Source organism: Danio rerio, chromosome 2, assembly GCF_052040795.2.
Source record: "Danio rerio strain M-AB ecotype USA chromosome 2, GRCz13ab, whole genome shotgun sequence".
Classification (NCBI taxonomy): Eukaryota; Metazoa; Chordata; class Actinopteri; order Cypriniformes; family Danionidae; genus Danio; species Danio rerio.
Window position 1 is genome coordinate 40,341,325 of NC_141022.1, and position 23,578 is coordinate 40,364,902.

At 35.4% G+C, this 23,578-nt stretch overlaps 2 protein-coding genes across 3 annotated transcripts in view; both read right to left on the minus strand.

Annotated features, from left to right (window-relative positions):
- Window positions 1–23,578, minus strand: part of skila (SKI-like proto-oncogene a) — a 672,908-nt gene that overhangs the window by 328,890 nt on the left and 320,440 nt on the right. The gene's annotated exons all lie outside the window — the stretch shown is intronic.
- The window catches only part of gng7 (guanine nucleotide binding protein (G protein), gamma 7), a 61,546-nt gene that overhangs the window by 22,218 nt on the left and 15,750 nt on the right, over window positions 1–23,578 (minus strand). The window contains exon 3 of one of the 2 annotated variants that reach the window (XM_087239229.2): window positions 13,937–13,959. The gene's annotated coding sequence lies outside the window, so the exon portion shown is untranslated. 2 annotated transcript variants of the gene reach the window in all.

Below are 23,578 nucleotides of genomic sequence, written 5' to 3' on the forward strand. Positions count from 1 at the left end.
TTAATTTTAATAACTCATTTCTAATAACTGATTTGTTTTATCTTTGTCATGATGACAGTAAATAATATTTGACTAGATATTTTTCAAGACACTTCTATACAGCTTAAAGTGACATTTAAAGGCTTAACTGGGTTAATTAGGTTAACTAGGCAGGTTAGGGTAATTAGGCAAGTTATTGTATAACGATGGTTTGCTCTGTAGACTTTTGAAAAAAATATAGCTTAAAGAGGCTTACAATTTTGACCTTAAAATGTTTTTAAAAAAGACTTTCTCTAAAATATTAAAATATTATCAGACATACTGTGAAAATTTCCTTGCTCTATTAAACATCATTTAGGAAATAGTTCAAAAAGAAAAAAAAAATCAGGGGGGGTCGGGGGCTAATAATTCTGACTTATATTTTGCATATATATATATATATATATATATATATATATATATATATATATATATATATATATATATATATATATATATATATATATATATATATATATATGCAAAGCCAACATATGCACTGTGTTCCCCCTACTTACAATCTGCAACAGCGTTTGTATGCAAGGACTTGCAAACCTATTGCCAGAGTCACACTTGACCATGATAGACTTCCTCTACCAATGACAAATACTGAAAATAGACCCAAGGTCAAATACTTGCACTGCCCCTGTAAACATACAAGCAGGCAGTTAATGCCAGAAAAGCACAGAAACGTGTTTCTCCAGTGCCTTGGGAGGAGGCCCTAATTTCGCTGACTCTGCAAAGCAGCCGGGGTGAGGTTAAAAAAATGTGGGCAGTAGGAAATAAGAACGTTAACCTTGCCCCTACAAAGCCTGAAACGAAGGTGACAGGAGGATGAGGTCAGGAAGTGCATCTATAGTCAAAACACACAAACACATGTGTGGGAGAGCCATGCCCTCTCCGGATCTACTTCATAGGTGACTGGTTTTATTTTCACCCATGGATGGAAACAACCTGAAGCATAAACAGATTTTCTGCAATGACGAATGATTAGATTGATTGGAAACCGGAACTAGAAACTTGTGAGAAACTCTACGTGACTCAGGAAGGTGCATGAGCTGATATACATCTGTTGTGGGACAAAAAAAAAAACGACTGCGCTTGCCTTCTTCCTATTCTGAGAACCGAGTATTTACAAGACGCCACAAATCATAACAGACTTTTCATGATTCATTGACCTCCTGGAGAACGCAAAGCAGTCAGATCCTTTGTGTTTGAGAGGGTCTAGATGGGGAATATTTGTTTCAGTCATACAAATGTGCGCTTTCAGCATGATGTGGACACAAACAAGGCCTCTGAGGTGAGAATCGGAGCCAGGTGCAGTGTAATTTACTATTGTGATCAGTGAGTAAACAAGCATACGGGGCAGAGCGGAGAAGTGACTAACCAGCCTCTTTCACAACAGCCCACTACCTCCCCCAGGCTGCGTCCTTATAAGGTCAGAGGAAGCTGAACAAACGGAAATGGGGAAGTCCTGAGGGCTGCGGCACAGATTCCAGTAAGTGTGAGTGGCGTTTATCTGGGGGATTCTGAGTCGACGCGTCCATTACCTAATATAGCAGTTAGTCCGATTTCAGCTCCAGCCGTTTTCATTGGAAAAATCTGCAGCATGTCGAGCAAACATTCCACGTATGTCATTTTGAGATGTGGAGAAAGCAGACGTGTGGTGGAAACATCGGCCTGTTGAAGATTTCGTTTGGGAGGCTAAGGGACTGAGATGGGACAGGGCGGCTGGATTTGTCCCTGTGGCAATGTACATGCGTGGAGGTTGGGAGATACTTGAGATGACGTGTGATGAGGCTGGTCAAGGCAGCCGGTGACGCAAGAGCAGTGTGCATGTCTTCCCTTTTTTGCCTTCAGAAAAAACAACAGCACTGCTGGGAACACCGGCCCAATTCTGACTTAAATCACAGTGAAAAATGATTAAACGTTGCAATGTTCATTCTCATTTTCCCATGCACATTCACATCTTTATTTCAAGTGCACTTTTAATACTCATTCAAGTTATTAGCTCTTCCTCTCAACAGCCTCATTTTTTCTCATTCACTTAAGATCAACTAACTGATCCAATGGCTCAATTAATTTCCTATGGAATAAACTATAGATGCTCTGATCAGGATTTTTGCAGCAGAAACTATTGATTTGACAGTAAATACAGTTCCCAAACTGCTCACTTTTTTTTAAAAGACAATAACTTTGTTTATTGTACACTTTGATCTTTGAAACTTTGCAGACATTTTGCTGTCACAAGCACACATTAATAACATAAATCGATCAAATGCACTGTGCATTACATAATTCATTAATTCATTCAATCATTTTCTTTTCGACTTAGTCTCTTTATTAATCTGAGGTCGCCACAGCAGAATGAACCGCCAACTTATCCAGCATATGTTTTATGCAGTGGATGCTCTTCCAGCTGCAACTCATCACTGGGAAACATCCATACACACTCATACACTACGGACAATTTAGCTTAACCAATTCACTTGTCCCACATGTCTTTAGACTTGTGGGGGAAACCAGAGCACCCAAAGGAAACCCACGCGAACATAGGGAGAACATGCAAACTCCACACAGATATGCCAACTGACCCAGCCGAGGTTCGAACCACTGACCGTCTTGCTGTGAGGCAACAGCACTATCTACTGTGCCACCGTATTACATAATGATGTTAATTTTGTTACTTAATTATATTCAGTGTTTAGGATTCAATTTAATAAAGACTTAAATGACACAAAGGTATCTGATTTCAGTAAATGAAGATAAGTTTAAATACAATTTTCTTTTTTAATTTAAATTAAATTTTTAAAAAGTCTTAGGAACTAAACATGTAAGTTTCAGCACTAAAATGACAATAACCTACGGTGGCCGCAAAAGCTTAATGGGCTGCTATTTAAGAAAATTAAGCGCCAGCAAATTAAGAAAAGATCTTCATCAGTTTGACAGCACACATGCTGCAAATCCTCACAACGCAAGAACATTTTTTAAAAACGTGCTGCATTTTCCCACAACACAAACATTTTACGAAAACATGCTGCATTTTCTCACAACACAATGCAAATGTTTCAAGGAGACCCTAAAACGTGAAAAGGTTATGGTTATTTAGGCTAATAAATACTAAAGACATAGGAATTGGGATATTAAAATAAACAAACAAGAAACTCACCTTTCAAAGATCACCTACAACGTCAGTGAGCAATAGGCAGGGCACAGCGATGTTAGTCACTTTTTTGTTGTGTTTTTCTTTTGTGTTTTGTTCTTTTTGTGTTGTGAGAAATGCAGCACGTTTTATTAATTTTCGTGTTGTGGGAAAACACAGCAGTTTTTTAAATATTTTTACATTGTCAGGATGTACAGTATAAAAAATGCTGGGTTACACACAATTCCTTCATCTTGTCCCAACACAAATTAATTAAGTTAACATAATTGTTTTTTTACTAATTTAAGTGGATTAAACATAAAACAATTAAGTTGCCCCAAAATAAATAAAAAACTGTGTTGATTCATTCATTCATTTACCTTCAGCTTAAACCCTTATTTATCAGGTGTCAGCAACAGTAACAGTTTAACGCAGCATACACCCATACACTATTGCATTCACACACACTCAAACTCACACTCACACACACACACACACACACACACACACACACACACACACACACACACACACGCACACACACAAACACACAAACACACAAACACACACACAAATCTGTTGATTCAGTAGTTTAAAGAAGGAAAAAAAGTATTTCTTGAGTGTATTACAGATCACACATCCCTAAGGTACAACAATAGAACTCCTGCAGTATAATTTACACTAATGACTATGCAAACTCTCCAATGTTACGAGAAAGGCCAGCCCCATCTTCGACCCAAGACTCTTGCATTTTTCCTGTGAAGCTTTTCCTCTTTCCCTTTAATCTGAGGCTGTATCTTCAGGACGTGACTGTGTGCTGTTCTGCAGAACCCCTTTAACTTCTCCAAACAGCACACTAGATGACCTCTGTCACATCTAACAAGTGCCAACGATCTGCTCCTCCGCTAAACACTGCAGCATGACGCAAATCACACACACACACACACACACACACACACACACACACACACACACACACACACACACACACACACACACACACACACACACACACACACAAACACACACACACACACACACACACACACACACACACACACACACACACACACACACACACACACACACACACACACACACACACACACACACACACAAATCTCCAAACTCTACATAACATGACTCAAAAAGTGTGTTTCTTTAAATATAAATACAGACCTCTTCAGTGAGTTTTTAAGAGCACAATCTTATAAACTTTTAGTGCTTTATTGCAGTTTAAGCCACTCGCTGCAATGAAGCCACTCCTGAAAAGTGCTCTCCTTTTGTAAACATGCATGCATTGATGCTTTTTAAGAAGTTTGAGTAATGATTTCATAACTTAAAAGCAGTTTGTGACAATTTGATGACAGTAGAGTCCATAAATCCCAGCTGAATAAAATAAATGGGGGATTTTGATATGCTTATGCTGTATGTATGTGTATATTTGGTGCTGCACAATATATGGGGTTTGCAACTGTCACATTGCAGGATATGCAATGTTGACTCTACAATATACTCTGCAATATACTTTTTTAAGTATTTTAAAAGCACTCAGGCAAGAAAGTGTCAAAAAAAAAAGAAATTGTACAGTCTGAAACCATGCATATCTTTATGTAATGGTTAGTTTTATTGGCATATTTACACAACAAAAACTATCCAGTATTACTGAACATTTGAGTATTCAATTACTGTATACCCAAATACTGATGAGACTCCTCAGAAAACAATGAAAACCTGTTTATTTACTTTGCATCTTTCACCATTGCATTTATCTATGTTTGTAGATTGTTTATTATATTTTATGCAGATACACTTCTCTACAGAGTCATCCCAATTAAACTATAATTATGCATTCTTTCCAAATAAAGACATTTAAGACATCTGGTGAAAATCAAATTGCAATATATATTGCCAAAAAAAACACTTTCCAAGTACTGGGTTGGAGGTGGAAGGGCATCCGCTGTGTAAAACATATGCTGGATAAGTTGGCGGTTCATTCCACTGTGGCAAACCCTGATGAATATAGGGACTGAATGAATGAATGAATTGCAGAATAGCAAAATATTGCAATGTTAGATTTTTCCAATATCGTGCAGCCCTAGTTTCTTTATGCATGCAAAAAATGCTTAAGGGGCTAATAATATTAGCCTTTGTGTTTTTTGTCCCAGAAGAAAAAAGAATAGGAAATTTTGTGAAGTGAAATAAACATCAATGATGCTTTGCCAAAAGCAGCAACAGCAAGAGCCACTATGGATAAATTATTCTTGGAAACCGCTGATGATAGCAAGGACAGAGCACTGATATTAGTACGAATCATTTTGCATCTACAGCAGGTACCTCAGAAAAAAAAATCTTGCTATGTTAAACATCATTAGAAAAATATCTAAAAAAAGAATTCAAGTTCACAGGAGGGCTAATAACTTTGTCTTCAAATGTATACGAAGAGTTCAGATGCAAAAGCTGCTAAACGCCACTTCCGCCAAAAATTAGATAATGACATTGAGTGAATGCTTTTGGCTATGGTACATGTTCAACAAATAGATTTTCTTCAAATCATCTAAATCGCAGCGTCAGTACATTCAGAAATAACAGTTTTTTTGCAAAAGCCGCTAAACGCCACTTGCCTTTGAAAGCAAAAGGCGCTATATCCCGAGAACCAATCAGAAGCGCATTTGAATTTTTAATGTAGCAGCGCACTGATACGCCAGTTTTCGATTCTTGTTTGATAAACTGGATGAGCCTGTCTGACTGTCAGTGAATGGCAAATGAAAATGTCTCTTACCTCAAAACTCTGTGCATTATAAGAAAAAGTGCAGTTACAAAAAAAATGCAGTTGGAAGTGTAACATGCATTCATATCGTGTTTTTGCTCAGCGACGCTACTTTGAATGAGTCCGATTTAATATGCATTAAACGGCAACTTCATTTCACGAAAGACAGAGTTAAGATGCTGTTCTTTTATACCACGTGGATGCTATGAGGACAAACACGTGACCAAGACCTTAAGTATGGTGAGATTGAATGAATGACAATCTTCTAAAATGGTCTGAAAGGCATCCCCTTTTTGCCCAGTAGGCCTAGCTTGTGTTTTATTTGCTAATGTAAGTTTTTTTTAAGATAAATGTAAATGTATGAAACTATACATTATTTATATTACTTAATAATACCTATAGATTTGATAAGCTATTTACACTAATGGACAATGCACAGATCTTGATGTTTCATGTTTTACACTACATTGTTTGAATCTACCAAGCTTCCTTTACAATGTTTGTAATGTTTACAGTGTTCTACTTACATTAAATCTAAATCCCAAATATCAGAAATGACAACAGATTGTTCAGATTTAATTCATGTCAGTTTTAATGTTATTGATTAATGCACCTACTTTACAGATTTTATTCATTCATATACCTTCTGCTTTTCCCTGGTTTACCACAGCGGAATGAACCGCCACTTACTTGACAGATTTATATATTTTACATTTCAGGTGGTTTTTGTAATGTGTTTTATGTTTGGTAAAACAATTTTTAATGGCATCTTCGTTTTCAACTAATTACACTGTCTTGATCCAATAGGTGGATTTAGAGGGTTTTGCATAAAAATCTGATGTGGATTTAGCTGGTTTTGACGCAAAAGAAAATTTACCTTGTTAAAAAACAAAGAATTTTCTTTAGAGACATTTTTGAAAAAAGGTGTTTTATTAACTAACTAATAACCTTTTGATTGCATATAAAATGAAACTTCTGAACCTTATCAGAGGAGCCTGAAAGAAAATGCTCATTTACAAAAAAAGAGATCTAATGGATTTGGAGGTTTTTGCAACTGAACTCTTCATATCTAAATGTTTACATTCTTGTACACGTTCCTTTATAAAGTAATTAGTTATAGTTAATATTTATTTCTCACATTTTTTTTGTGTGTTGTCACTTGTCACTTTATGTACACTGAAAGTTTCTGTAGCCAAAACAAATTCCCTGTGTGTGAAAGCACACTTGGCAATAAAACTAATTCTGATTCAAATAGCAACCGAGTTAGTGACTGATTAACATAATTATAAAAGTAATTAATTATCTGGCAAAGTAACCAATATGTTACTTCAAAATAAATCTAATCTAATTTGTCAAATGTTATCACTTATCATCGTACACTATTTTAATGTGGTTGTGGGACAATGTAAGAGACAACCATCACATTCAACATATCATAATTTTCTTAAAAATGTTCATTGAAATTCAAACAAAACTTTAAAAAGAATAATATTTTTTTCAGTTAACTCCCATGTTGAAATACGAAAAAAACTATTTAAAAATTTGTAAAATATGTAAAAACGAGAAAAAAAAAAATGGACTCAAATTAATAAATCACAAAAAAATTGCCATGTTATTACTATAATCGAGCTCATTTACATTAACCATCCCTGACTTCCACAAAACTCAGTGTACACTTTCCAAAAAGCCTCCATCTCACTCATACATACAAAGATCAACAAACAGTGCAGTTTCCACACTAAACTAACTGATCTAATCTGATTTGTCTGTGGAGTCACAGAATGATTAAAATACCTTCCCTTAGGTACAACAAGTCATTATTGTACGAGAGGGAGCTTTCCTGACAGAAGCACATGGAATCAATTGCACATGACTTGTAATGGAGACGAATCTTGATAATTACTATGGTGGGAATGGTGGAGGCTTTATTAAAGTGGCCATTCACTAATGTCACACAGTTTTACAAATGCTGGCTGAGAGAGAACCAGTTGGAATATTGAGTCGGCCTGTGTCTGCAGTCACCTAAAACAGCAGGGCGTTTCACACCTCTGTCCTGAAACTGCGCAAGGCAGGCGGTTCTCATGCATGGCTGAAGATTTCTGACCTGGTCTCCCATTAGCCTCCTGCTGAGAAGAGCTGCTGCAGATATCAGCTGCACAGGTGTCAAACCGCACTCCTGCTTTCTCAAACAAGCCACCCTCACAGCAGAAAGTGCAAAGCCTAAAATAAACTTCAGCGGACCACGCATTGCCCTTGCGAAGAAACTTTCATTGGTAAAAGACATCCCTTTCCAGTCTGTGTACAATAGGGCTGCACAGTAACAACAGGGCTGCTCGGTATCGACACAGTATCGCAATATGCATATCCACATTAGTCTATTAAATTTGGAGTCAGGATTATAGTTGAGCAGACATCACCGTTTAAAAGGGACCTATTATGTTGTTTTTACTAATGTAAAATGAGTCTCTGATCACTCTAATGTGTTTGTATATGAAGATTAATTTTTAAATATGGCATAAACAGTTTTTTTTATAACTCTATGAAACATTAAAACTAGACTTTGCTCCATATTGTTTCCGTTTTGGTGACTGTCTCTTTAAATTTAAATGAGATTGTGTTTCCAGCCCTTTTTTTTAAAAAAAGGATCTGAGTTACAAACACCTGTGCATCAGCAAATTCAAAACAAGACTAACGTTATCTCTATGTAAAAATTAAAATGTCAAATATGGTGATATTGAGGCAGCAAGTGACGTTAAACCTGTGTCTGTGTGGGACCTAACGCCCCAGTATATTGATAGGGACTCAGAAGAGACATTAAACCGAGGTCCCAAACCAGGGTGCTGTTTGAAAAACAGTAGGGGTTTGATCTCGGCATGCTGGCCAAATTTGCCCACCGGTCTCTGTCTGTCATGGCCTACTAACCATCCCATATCATAATTGGCTCTATCACTTTTGTGCAATCTAAAACTCGACATTTATAATGCCTCATAGTGGCTGACATTATTTTCAGCAGGTACGGTGCAAAAACTCCAAAGGTGGATGGCTGCTCCTCCCTCAGGGCTGTCTATAGCTACATTTCCATCCACCTATTTTTATGCGCATTTTAGAATATAGCGCAAAAAAAACCTAGATGGAAACATCAAGATGCGGATACATTTTGATAATGACCATAAATAAATTATGATAAATTATCCCACTACAATGGAAATGCATTAACCTAATAAATTACAGCATCCACATTAAAAAAGTCATGTGATTTGGCTTCAACAGAGCATGTAATAACAAAAATGGGGGAAAGTGACAGGTATATCTTTGCTCTATTGTTGTTATCAATACTTATAATACGTTAAAAATATTTTCAGTATTGCAGATGTAAACTGCAAAACATGCTTTTAATGCTTTGATTTGTTTTATCTTGATTCTTGTCCAAAAACCAACATTTTATAAAATCAATAAGTATTTTCCAGACAGGACAAAATATAGTATATATAATATAGAAATATAAAGTCAAAATTAAGTAAGATTAAGTGCAACACTTTACCAGGTGAGTTAGCAAGTAAGTTTACTATGCTGAAAAAGCAATACAATATATAGAGATAAATATGTAAAAAGACAAATGTAGAATTATACTTATTTACAATTATTCACCATGGTAAAGGTGTTTTGAGTTTTAACAGTATTGTTTAAGGAACCACTTCCTTACTGTTTTACTGCCATTCTTGTTTTGTTTGTTTTTTTTTTTCAGCTGAAAACTGCAGCAAAAATATTTATCTTACAAGTTTTGTTTACCACAGTAACAGGAAACAAGAAATGTTTACATGTAAAAAAACTGGAAGGAACGCTGCTGGGATGAACCAATTAGATGTTATCAGGGCAGGTGAATAGGTACAAAGTAGTTTTGTGTTGATGTTGAAGCACTCAAATAAATTTAATCCAGAAAAAAATGACCTGAAGTAATTCCTTGACCTGAAATAATTAAACAAATGAGAATCTTTGAGCCTCTTCCTTCACATGTAAAATCCTGGTCAAGTGCCAAGAATGCTATTGTTGTTGTTGTTGTTTTTATCACAACTATTATTATAATAATAATTATTATTTTAAATGCATAATGCCGACCTGTCCTTTTTCTCACATGACTACTTTTTGCACTGATCAAATTAAGAGGGTACAAATAATGCTGCAAATATTTTTTTGATGTGCAGAGTATTTAAAAGTATTCTAAAAGTATTATTATTATAATATATATTTTTTTCATTTTAAGAATTATTTTAAAATGTTATTTTACTGTATTGTATAGCCATAATAAAGAAGTGCAATATTCTAATTTGTATTAAGAAAATAATAATAAAATGTTTTTAAAAATGAACTAATAAATGATTCCATTTATTATTTTAAAATTTAGCATTTAAATAATGCATTAATAACATTTTAAAATCAGGGTTTCTGCAGGTTTCATTAGGTTCAATTTAAGACATTTTAAGACCATTAAGAATGAAATTGTAGACTCATACAGGGTTAAGTGCTGAAGAATTTTTCAAATGGCCCAGATATCAACAAACATATATATAAATATATATACATATACATTTAATAATACAACAACAAATTAATAATGAAATATATATATATATATATATATATATATATATATATATATATATATATATATATATATATATATATATATATATATATATACACATATACACACATATACATGTATGTATATTTTAGATATTTCTTAGCAATATATTTTAAATATGGTGTAAAACCAATCCATCTTTACTTGCATCTATACACTTTTTTCCATCATAAATTTTCTTTAAAATTAAAAAAAGTTTTTTTTTTTTTTCAAAGTTTTAAAAACTATAATAAACTTAATCTATGTACAACAATCTGTCCAGGTTGGTGTCCTCGGCAGTAAATACAGAGCACTTTTAAACAAATATTATTGTAAGGATAATAATTAAACCATTATGATAGGGTTAAAATCATTAATATTAAGTTTTATTGAGCCTAATTGTTGTTGATTGTATGCGTTTTGGCCAGATTGGGCAGCTATGCATAAACAAAGGAAAATTAAGACCTGTTTAGAAAAGACCTAAAACACAATATTTCAGTGAATTTTAGATTTTTAGATTTAATACATTTTAAGACTTTTTAAGACACATCAGCCAGACACCCTGTAAAATGCAAATTAGTTACATTGCAAATCCTATTCATTTCAAAAGAACAAGAACACAACATCAAAGGGAAAAAATGCTGTATCATCTGTGCTGGCCCAGAAACTGGTTTCACCTGAGCCTTTATGTATGAGTGCTGAACCTTTGGCCCTAGTTTGCAGGACAGGTCTTGGTTTTGGGAAGCCACACCTCTTTCCTCAAACTTTCCCCATGGTGAGGATGTTTATAGAGCGTGGAAAGGCCCTTAAATTAGGTCAGCACTCTAGGAGCTTAACCTACTTGCTTAAGTACGAGAGGGAAAACTATTTATCACCAACAACGGCAGACGGTCAAGTCCACGCCAAGGCAATATTACCTAAATATCTGCCAAGCCTGGAAAAATGCAACAACATGATTCACTTCATATAATAAGGCCAGGCGGGGACAGTTTGTTGTTTCAAGTGTTGAGGTTGCAGGACTAAAAAGCGTTTTGTTGCGCTGGTGGAAAAACAGCCAGGTGTCAGCTGCAGCACCCCAATCCCGAGACTGTGGCCTGGACACACTGCCCCCCACCCACCCCAATTCCTGGGAAGGGTCAACTTGTGCTAGACTCAGGTCAAAGTTGAGTCTCGGGTGCCAATAGTCCCTAGTTAGCAAACACAATATCTGACTGCTTGATTACTCTCTGGAATTTTCAATATCATTTTTTGAATGCTTTATATTTGCACTTGTTTTTTGCACTGATTAGCAAGCATAATTAAAATTAAATTACAGGTTAAATTAGTTAAGCTATGGTGTGCTAGACAATAAAACAGAATAATAGAAACTAAGTATATGTAATTGTTTTCTTTCTTTTTTTTTTTCAAATGCATGCACAGCATTTTAGTTTTACCCTCATTACAAAATGTAATATTTGTTTAGCATCTGTGCTTTTTCTTTATTTGTAAATGTTTACGAGTAACAAAGATATTTTGCACTTATTTGTTGCACTTTGTCTTCAGTAAATTGTTGATGTTCAGTGTTACAGACAAAATAAAACAAAAAAAACTATTAAAAGAACATGTGTGAGCTGCAAGCGCATTGTATGCTTGCATATGCATAAAAAGTGCATACTCTACACTAGGGCTGCACAAGATATCGTTTTAGCATTGATGTGGCAATGTATGCATCTGCAATAGTCACATTGTATAGATATGCAATGTTGGGGATTATATTTGAGCAAAAGTCACAGTTCAGAACATAAGATTTGTGGAGTCACTGCAGAGTTTAACCACAACAGAGTGAAATTCTATAGTTTGCATGTCTTTAAAGCCTGAGAGAGATTCAAATAATCAGGAACAAGACCGTTTGCCAATTGGAAGTTTAATAAAGTTAATAAAGTTAATAAAGTTTCCACCAAAATATGGAAGCTGTTTCTGGGTTTTTTAGGTAAGCAATTATTTTACAGTACTTTAGAAATACTCAAAAATGCATCTGTCAGTGTTTTCAAACAATTCTATTTGATTTACCAAAGTCACACAAGTAGCAATTTCACATCTGTCACATCCATAACGAAGAGGCATCAATGTGTAAATATAAAATAAAACCAATAATTTTTGTTTTATAGAGCATGTTTCTTTTGGGTTGTGCAGTTAAATTCACAGAATTTCTACAAAGTATTTTGTATACTGTTAACTATACTGCACTTTTTTTGTCACATCCATAACGCATGCTCATTTTCCTCATTTAAAGTACAAAACATGTTAAAAGATTGATATTTTCTGCTCCCATAACCCTATGGTCAGTTCTGGAAAATATAAATAAAAGTTTCAATATAATGTTAACGTATACTTTCTATGTGAATATATGTTTTAAAGTATTTACTGCAAATGTCACATCCATGACGCTGGAATTGCTCACACACACACGCAAGCACGCAAGCATGCACGCACACACACACAGGATGAACTGCTTCTTTCACTTTCATCTTTGCTTTATTGTATTTATCTATGCTTGTAATTTGTTTATTACATTTTATGCATCATTCACTTCTCTACAGAATAATCCCAATTAATCTAAATTAATACATTTGATAACACTTTAGGGACCAATGCTTACTGGTAAATAATTGCTTATTAGTACTTGTAAACTAAATATTCTGCATGGTAATATTCTACATCTCTAACCCAATACCTAAACTTCCTTAATATCTAGTAATATGGAGCAGATTAGGATTAGTTTATCGAAGCAAAAGTTATAGTTAATGGTTTGCTAATAGCGAGAAGTGAATGTTAAAACAAAGTGTGACTATAAATAATTTCCAAGTAGTGCTATTCAATCATTTGGTAAAACTTTAGATACAGTATATTGCAATATATAATCGCAGAAAAATAAACTATTGCAATGTCAGATTTTTCCAATATCGTGCAGCCCTACTCTAATCATTGATATAGATTTTCCAATATATTGTAATGATAGCATGAATAACTTTGCACCAAAGCACAGAAATGAGATTAAAAACAATTAATAAACCTTTCATGCATACAAGTGTCAGGTTTTGTTTTAAATAAAGTACCCTAATTTTATGTTTTCATCTTAAATTATTCTATATACTGTATATTAATATATTATTAATAAAAATATATATTATTAAGAAGCATATATAGCAACTTCATTGACTTGGTTTAAAATATCATTGTTTCAATGATAAAAGTTCACCCAGTAACACTTTTACAATGAGTATTTCAATTTGCAATAAGTGCCCTATGGAGGGTTATTATTAAAACTGAAACCCAAGTGATCTTTTGTTCTGAAGGACAGACTAAAACAATAACAAACAGCTATATTTGGAAAAATCTGACTTACTGTATGCAATCTACAGCTGCTTTCTGGGAAAGATAAAAGATAACAACATGAATACTCTGAACTTTGACTTCGTTTGTGGTTTACAAACATACAGGTTCAGACAGATGGACAAACAGTTGCTTACGGCCAGTTCTTCAACACATGACACTCAGAATGCTGATTCTGCTGCTATCAGATCAGCCAGAACATGCAGAGAACGGAAGGATGAACACAGTTTGTTATGTCCCTGATGTAATCAAAACTTTGAACAGGGAGGAAAAAGCACTTCCTGAACAAATCATATCATATATGTGTGCAAATTTTGACTGAAAAAAAAATTGGCTGAGCTTTAGTTTTCCCAAGAAGAATCATTCAAATTCCAGTAAGAGCAACAGCATTCCTGCCGTGCTTCAGTTGTTCATTGGAACTTACAGCCATTCAAAACATGTGTAACTATCAGTGCTGTTCAGACCTGGAAGAAAACCTCCATGCAAATGAGTTAAGCAATGCAAACAGAGCTGAAGCATGCTATTAGTGTGTTTGAAAAAATACTTGCTTTAACGCTTCATCAGAATACTATAACATACTGCTTTCAGTGAAACATAACAGAAATAATTTACTAGTAAATTTCAGTAAAGTGTGTCGCGGTTGTGCAGTGAGTAGCATGATCGCCTCACAGCAAGAATTTCAATCAAGTGGTAAAGTAAGTGCACATAACAGTGTACTCTAATAATCTAAAATAACTCTAGGGACTTTGTTATTTTTTTTTTTTATATATATATTGAAAGATATAATATGTGGCATATAATAATAATGATATCAGACAATGTGCAATAATATTATAAATTACAAATGTTTAAAACTAAATATTGTTGGTTCTTTTACAAATGTGATAGATAACTACAACATTATTTTTACACATAATAATCCAGCTATGGGATCTGTGCAAATGTGCAAAAAGCATTTGGTAGCATGGAGGCATTCAATTATTACACATTCAATTATTAAGTAGAACGATTAAAATGGGACTTTCTCATGTTTAATGTTAATCGAATAATGTTAATTTAATGTTTAAATGTCTATTAATAATATGTATTGTTATTAATATTATTATTATTATTATCACTCACAACAATATTTTCATAAAATGGTATAAAATCATAAAAAAATAATATAAAAATTAAACAGAATTAATTTATAATAAAAAGTAATATAAATATCATATGGTAATATCCACTGTATGGGGCGGCATGGTGGCTCAGTGGTTAGCACTGACACCTCACAGCAAGAATGTCACTGGTTTGAGTCCCAGCTAGACCAGTTGGCATTTCTGTGTGGAGTTTGCATGTTCTCCCTGTTCACATGGGTTTCCTCTGGGTGCTTAGGTTATCCCCACAACCCAAAGACATGCGCTTAGGCATGGGGTGATAACAATTTTCAAGTTATACCGTGGTTTGGAAAAGACAAGGTTTTAAAACCGTCAAAATTTTCAGTTATACCATTCCTAAAGAGTGTAAGATTTTTTATTTACTTTTTTTGTTGTTGTTTTTTAGGGCAACAGTATCTCCAGAAGAAAAATCTCCAAAGATGTTTTAAATTGTAAACAAATTTGTGTTTTTGAAACTAATGAAGACAGCAGAAGTCAATCATTCATTTGAATTATTTATTTCAATTATTTACGCAGGGGATGCCCTTTCAAAACACCCTTACACATACACTACGGCCAATTCAGCTAATCCAATTCACCTACAGTGCATGTCTTTGGACTGTGGGGGAAACCGGAGCACCCGGAGAAAACCCAAATGAACACAGGGAGAACATGTAAACTCCACACAGAAATGCCAACTGACTCAGCCGAGACTTGAACCAGCGACCTTTTTGTTGTGAGGTGACTTCGCTACCCACTGAGTCACCATGCCACTATTATAGCACACTGTATTATATTCATTCATTCATTTTCCTTTTCGGCTTATAGTTCCTTTATTAACCAGGGGTCACCACAGCGGAAAAAAAACACCAACTTATCCAGCATATGTTTTACACAGCGGATGCCCTTGCAGCTGCAACCCATCACTGGGAACTGTATTATATAATCATTATTATATGGCATGCTACATATTATATCTTTCAATATATTATCATTTAAATTGTTTCTTGAAATAAAAAAATAAGTCCTGTTAAAAAAGTTTTTTTGATAAATTGTTGATCCACTGTAATGTTATAGGATTATTATTATTATTATTATTATAATTATTATTATTTTGGCTGATGATGATTACACATTTCGTTTTTTATTTTAATGCACTAAATGCATCAATGTTTGTTGGTATTTCAAAAACACTGTTTTGACAGCAAATTATAAATCTAAGATCCTCATCTGTATTTGCAAAGAGTCATCTTCCTAAAAAAATTTGAACACAACCATCACAATTGCAAAAAAAAAGATAAAAGACCCTGAAAGGCTTGCAGAACACAGTGATGGATCAAATGCTCCTTAAAGCAAAGACATACTAGAACATAGAATTATATTACTGTTAATAGAGTAACGCAAGAGTTCAGAGTTCTGCAAACATGCACTAAAATATACATAACCTACGACTACGGCATTAAATAAAACATACAGGAGGAGGAGGCAGAGGAGGAATGGAGGCTTTCGTGTGCAAGAATCCTATGCGCAATGCACTAAGCCCCCAGCTGCGATGCATGCGCTAGAGTGGGCCACACACACACATACACACGCACACACACCCTCCGCACATGTAGGTGAGAGTGGGAGCTGATCTATATGCTGGGGAGTGTGTGAGCGCAGGAGGAGGAGGCTGCGCATCAGCAACCGTTACTCACATTCTCTCACGTGACATTCCTCTCTCTCACCAAAAAAAAAAAACGAAAGCCAGTAAAGAGCGGCAGGAATGTGGCCAACAGTCCAACTGAATAGGGATTTTTGAACACCAAGGAGATGGTGAAAATAACCACACGCTCTCAAATCACACTATTAGGCCTTGTTTTTGGTGCTTGAATCTCTAGCACTCTTTTATACAAGTAATAATATTCAGATCATGGGTTGCGCATCTGGTTTAGGAAACATCATTTAAAAGAAATGCAGCAAATCACTTTCAATAATAAGGCTGTGCTATAAATAGTCTACAGTGAAAAACTGAGTGGTAAAGTGCGGTTGGCATCAATCAGAAAACTAATGTTATGCTCTGTATTTTAATGTGAATCTGTATCTCAAGTGCATCTGTGGCTAAAGTGTATTAGACAGGCTGTTTTCAGATTATGGTATTCTCTACAGTGCATTAATATTCAACATATCCATAATATTGTTTCAGAAAAGACTGGGGGTTATTATGCCATTTGCTAATTCTATTAAAGGGCTAGTTCACACAAAAATTTGTATTTACTTACTATTCACTCACTCTTGTTGTTCCAAACCTCTGTGCACTGTTAGACATTTTATTGTGTTTTTGCAGTAACTTACTGGCAGCACTGTTACCTGTAAATGTGTTTTACAGTAGCACAGCCCTATACCATAATTTCATTTTACAGTAAAATAGCCTAACTGCAACCTATATATATATATATATATATATATATATATATATATATATATATATATATATATATATATATATATATATATATATATATATATATATATATAAATCAAATTAAATTTTACAGTAGACGAGTACTTTTATTGTAATTTTTTACATTTTACACTAGCAGTAGAAAAACCTAACTTTTTAGTATTTACTATTGAATTTAACAGATTCCAAACTTTTTTTTTAAATAAAGGTGCTGTATGTACGTTTTTGACTCTTCTAAACCATAAAAATGCCATAATATGTTTGCAGATATTTAAGAAACATGGTAAGTGAACATATTTGTTTATCTGAAAAACAACGCTAAAGTCAGTTACTCTGCTTTGAAAATGTGCATTATTCCACATGAAGTAGTTATTAATTAGCAAAAAAAATAAATATTATGAATGCAAACATTAGGTGAGCAGGTTACATTGTAACTCTATGTCCTAACAACATGCTATGCAATGAGATTTGCAGTGATAAGCAATTTTAGACCAGACAAAACATGACCATTCAGAGAATAGTGGACTTACTGCACTCCAACAAAATGGTAAGATTTACAATCCAGTTAATACATATTAAACCTCTTTAACATTATTAAATGTACATGCTGAATCACTGATATGTGTTGGCTTGCACCGAGTCACAGTTCTAAAGTTTAATTTCAAACGGTTTATTTTATTTTCAAGCTCCGAGGTCTGCTGCTGCTTTCAGTATGGCAATGTCACGTCATGTTAAATGGTATTCAATCTCACATTATTAGCATATAACACTGAATAATGCACATGAGGTGTACTTGAGGTGAGCATTGTCAGTTTATCCAGTTGCTCAGCTACAAGAAATAGAAGTTGTTTTTAAAATATAATTTTCAGGTGTTGGTTAGTACAAAAACTAAGGAAAATACTCCTTCTAGCGGGTGCCATTGCTCTTATTTAGAGCACGGTTTAAATCAGCCTTTAGGCTGGATACTCAGGCACACTCCTGTTGGTGTTGTCAATCTAGCAACCTGCACTTGCGTGTGTTTTGAACCATGCGTTCAATACCTAGTTCAACCACTGGGTGTCAAACTTATATACTGCACCTTTAATGTTGTGTTCACACCAAGTGTGCCGCAAGCCTACGTTTGAGTGAAGGTTTCGGCCGTTAGATCGCCCCCCTGGGGGCTGGCTGCAGTACAAGTCATAAAGCCCGCCTCCTCCGTGTTAATGAAGGAGACTTGAGCCCAAATAAAAAAAAATATTACACTTGCAATAAAATGTCCCGAAAGATAGTTCTGGTCGATTAAGGCACTGGTTATTGTGCTGAAATAGGTGCAGATCTTCATTTTTGTAAACAGTTTGTTTTTAGCAGTAATTTAATGCTGGGCGTGTCATCGTGATTGACAGCTGTGATTGACAATTTCTCAAAGCGCGGCGTCTGCGCTTCGGCAGGAGACTGAAGTAGACTGAAATGTTATTATTCGATTTCTGTGTTATTTTACCATGACAAAATGAGTTCAGCAGTAAACTATAGTTTCTGACATACATGATCCTGGTGGAACACTGTTTATTCGCTAAGTTCAGGGCTTTTTTCGGGCTTTATTAGTTTGCTGATACACGCCTAGCCACACAGATAGCAAAACACAGTTCCGGCTAGATTCTCGCCTGCCGGAGACTTATCTCTTAGAGCTCAGACTGACTAATGTTACCTCTGCTGGACCTACTCCGGATGCCTGGACTCACTGCCCGATTCCAGTCCGAGTCAATCGAGCCAGATGCGGCGGCCGAGCGAGCAGGCGCTGCCGCATGCGAGCCGGAATCAGCCCGCGACGCCGCGAGTAAGTTATGCGCTGCGGCCTGGAGCTGGCGCGATTGAATATATAAAACCCTCATATTTGTTAACGTTATTACATCCATCTGTGTTGATATGACAGCAAACGCATGCTGAGAAGTTCGGGGGGCGGGGTTGATTTTACATAAAGCGTTTGATTGGAAGCTCGACTCTGCTCATTTTCGCGGCTCCTCCTCTGGCTCCATCAGACAATCCTTCTGCGCATGTCTGGCTCCAATTTCAGCAGTCTTTTGCGACAGTTTGTGCCCGTCAAGCAGGCGTTTTGCCCTCAAGGCGTTCAATGGGAAAAAGGGCTGTCGCGTCGTCCATATTTTTTACAGTCATTGGTTCACACCAGTTGCGGAAAAAGCGTCAAGTGCGAGTGATTTACATGTTAAATCAATGCAAATGTGTGAATAGACACCCTGGGGCGCAACGCGAATGGCACCACGCGAATGACGCGATATACGCATCGCGAATCGACCGTTTTGTGCATTTGACTGGGCTCAGCTCAGTCAGAGGCACCACTGAATGGCTCTATTATCCAGGTTAAGTTTCTGGAGGAGTTTATGTGCTCACAGAGATGGATGCACCTCTAAAAAGATCTAGTGGACTCAGACACGGCCTTAAACGAATCGACGCTGTTTTTCAGCCTTAAGCACTTAAACACGGTTATTTTCTTAACAAAATCCATGTTAGCAATTTAGCAACGCAGCTAGAGTCACCAGGCAGACAGAAGCCCTGCCCATCACGCGAATCCGAGTCTGTTCTGAAGTCTGTTCTTTAACGCGCGAATGAAGCGGATTTGACACGCGAAGGAAGCGGGGTTTAATGCGCGAATGAAGCGAGCAAACTCATATGTTCACGCAACTATTTAAGTATGAATAGCGAAATTTATCAGCTCGTTCCACGTCTGGTGTGAACACAGCATAACGATCTGAGTTTTGTCTTTAACTACAGTCCTAGTTCTTGACTTCTTTGATTACAGTAGAATACCACTAATATGCAGTAAGTTACTATTAAAAGTGTTCATATGACCCACAATGCAATGCATATTACTATTGAAAACTGTACAAATTGTATGTGGAATTTTACAGGGCCTTTTTGCAATAAATAATTATACAATTGCAGCAAAGTCTATAAATGATGACAAAATTTCACTTCTGTGTGAAAATCTTTTTAAGTTATTCTTAATGTAGGATGTATTGACTGTGAGGATAAAAATGCCACTTCATTGCTGCCAGTGATTTAATATACTTCACTGATTGCTTGCAGTTGAACCGAAGTTACTCTCATAATTCAAGCAGAGCATCATGTGGTGTTGGAAAAAAGGTGAATAGCACACCATAAAAGCTGCTACATAATCCCTGCCATGTGGAGCTTCAGGGAAGTGATATAAGCTGTTACAAAAGGAGTGCAATCCCAAGAGATCTGCCATCTCTGCTAGGAAGGACACATTGTTTATGCAACAACTACCGGCACCTGTCATGTACCTGAGGAATATGAAAAGGATGTGTATTGTCGGTTAGTTGAAAAATTTCATCCGCTCTGCTGCGAAACAGTAACAGCGGGGAAAAAAAAGAAAAAGAGCTGAGCTGCTGACTCATATTTTGAAAGCCCGCTCACGCGAATTTGCACAGTCATCATGACCCGGCAATTTTTTAGAAGAGTCTCTCTCTCCAGGAGCCTTTCATAACATGTTCATCTCTTTCACAACACAGACAGAGCAAAGAACTTAAGTGTGGGTTATTGACCACACATGCATCTGTTGAATAACAACCTTCTTCAGCCTGCCAAAAAACAAACATAAAAAAAAATTATAATATCACATGTTCTGGTGCTATTTTCAGCACTGCTTCTTCTTATTATCTGCATTCAAGAAACTGCTGATAAATAGAATAAAAAAATAACCAGACACTACTTTTCCAGGTGCTTGACTACATTGACAATTGCAAACATTTTCTTTTAGTATTAAAACGGTATTAAAATGTGGTTTGAATGTGCAAATGAGCTATTTGATTAAATTTGCATAAACGTCTAGCACAAAAATCTGTATATATATTTTTAAAAATTTGAGAAAACCACCTTTAAATATATGCATTTTAATTTAAATGTGTAAAGACAATTTAATATGCAATAAAAGAAGGTGCATGTTAGATGTTTCTTCCCATGAGAATAAAAATAACTCTTTGTGAAAACCCTAAAAGACCCACATTTTACATTTATTCTCTAAGCAGATGCTTTTGTTCAAAATGACTTAAACGAAATCACCAGAAAGATATATATATATATATATATATATATATATATATATATATATATATATATATATATATATATATATATATATATATATATATATATATATATGTATATATATATATATATATATATATATATATATATATATATATGTATATATGTATATATATATATATATATATATATATATATATATATATATGTATGTATATATATATATATATATATATATATATATATATATATGTATGTATATATATATATATATATATATATATATATATATATATATATATATATATATATATATATATATATATATATATATATATACGCTCGCCGGCCACTTTATTAGGCACACCTGTCTAACTGCTCATTAACCTAAATTTCTTATCAGCCAATCACATGGCACCAACTAAATGCATTTAGACATGTAGACATTGGCCAAGACAATCTACTGCAGTTTAAACTGAGCATCAAAATAGGGAAGAAAGATGATTTAAGTGACTTTGAACGTGGCATGGTTGTTGGTGCCAGACGGGCTAGTCTGCGAATTTCAAAAACTGCTGAACTACTGGGTTTTCACGCACAACCACTTTTAGGGTTTACAGAGAATGGTCTGAAAAAAAGAGTAAATATCCAGTGAGCGGCAGTTCTGTGGGAGCAAATGCTTTATTGATTTCAGAGGAAAATGGCCAGATTAGTTAAAGCTGATAAAAAGGCAATAGTAACTCCTGTCAGCTAACAACAGGAAACCGAGGCCAAAATTTACACATCCTTACTAAAATTGGACAATTGAATATTGGAAAAACGTTGCCTGGTATGATGAATCTCAATTTCTGCTGCAACATTTGGATGATGGGGTCAGAATTTGGCATCAATAACATGATGGCATGGAATGCATCCATCCTGCCTTCTATCAACGATTCAGGCTGGTGATGGAGGTGTAATTGTGTGGGGGATATTTTCTTTGCATATTTTGGGCCCATTAGTACCAAAAAAGTATTGTGTTAACGCCACAGCCTATAGTTGCTGACCATGTTCATCCCTTTATGACAAAAATGTGTCCATCTTCTGATGGCTACTTCCAGCAGGATAACATGCCATGTCATAAACCGTGAATTTATGAAATCATCTCAGACTGGTTTCTTGAACATGCCAATGAGTTCTCTGTACATAAATGACCTCCACAGTCACCAGATCTCAATCCAATAGAGCACCTTTGGGATGTGGTGGAACATGAGATTCACATCATCATGTGCAGCCAACAAATCTGCAGCAACTGTGAGATGCTATCATGTTAATATGGTCCAAATCTCTGAGGAATATTTCCAGTACCTTGTTGAATCTATGCCACAAAGGATTAAGGCAGTTTTGAAGGCAAAAGGGGTCCAACCCGGTACTAGTAAGTCATACCTAATAAAGTGGCCGGTGAGTGTAGATGCCATACCATGTCCAAGTCAGCTTAGCATGTTTTAATTTCTGTTTGCTTTGTTTTCCCAGAATCATGGAGTCTTTATAAGAAAGTGTCTGGTGCATGGAGAGGAACATGTGAGTGCCTTACAGGTGCTTTGAAAAGCCCAGTCACCTGATAATGCACATATCAATGAGAAAAATGTAAATATTAAGCATCTTGCCCTAAAATTTATATGTGCTGCATGTTTTAATGGACCAAATGATGTCACATGCTAGCTGTTATGTTGCAATGTAATCTGTTATTACAGTCATGGTGAAATTTGCCAACGGTTTATTGTTTAGTCTGAGAATAGTGCATGTCCTCGGTCACTGACAGGGAAATGGCAAAAACAGAAATCACCACAGCCACTACAGTATATTTCCTGTCTGTCTCTAAAAGTCATCTGTTGATAAAACCAGACGGAGTGTTTGTGTCAGATTCAGACTGCAGTCTCAGAAGGTGTTTTCCCTAAAGCATGTTTTTTTCCAAACGAGACCCCGATACTTTCCCCCCACAGTCTGAGTCAGTTGGTTGATGCAAGGCAGGAGG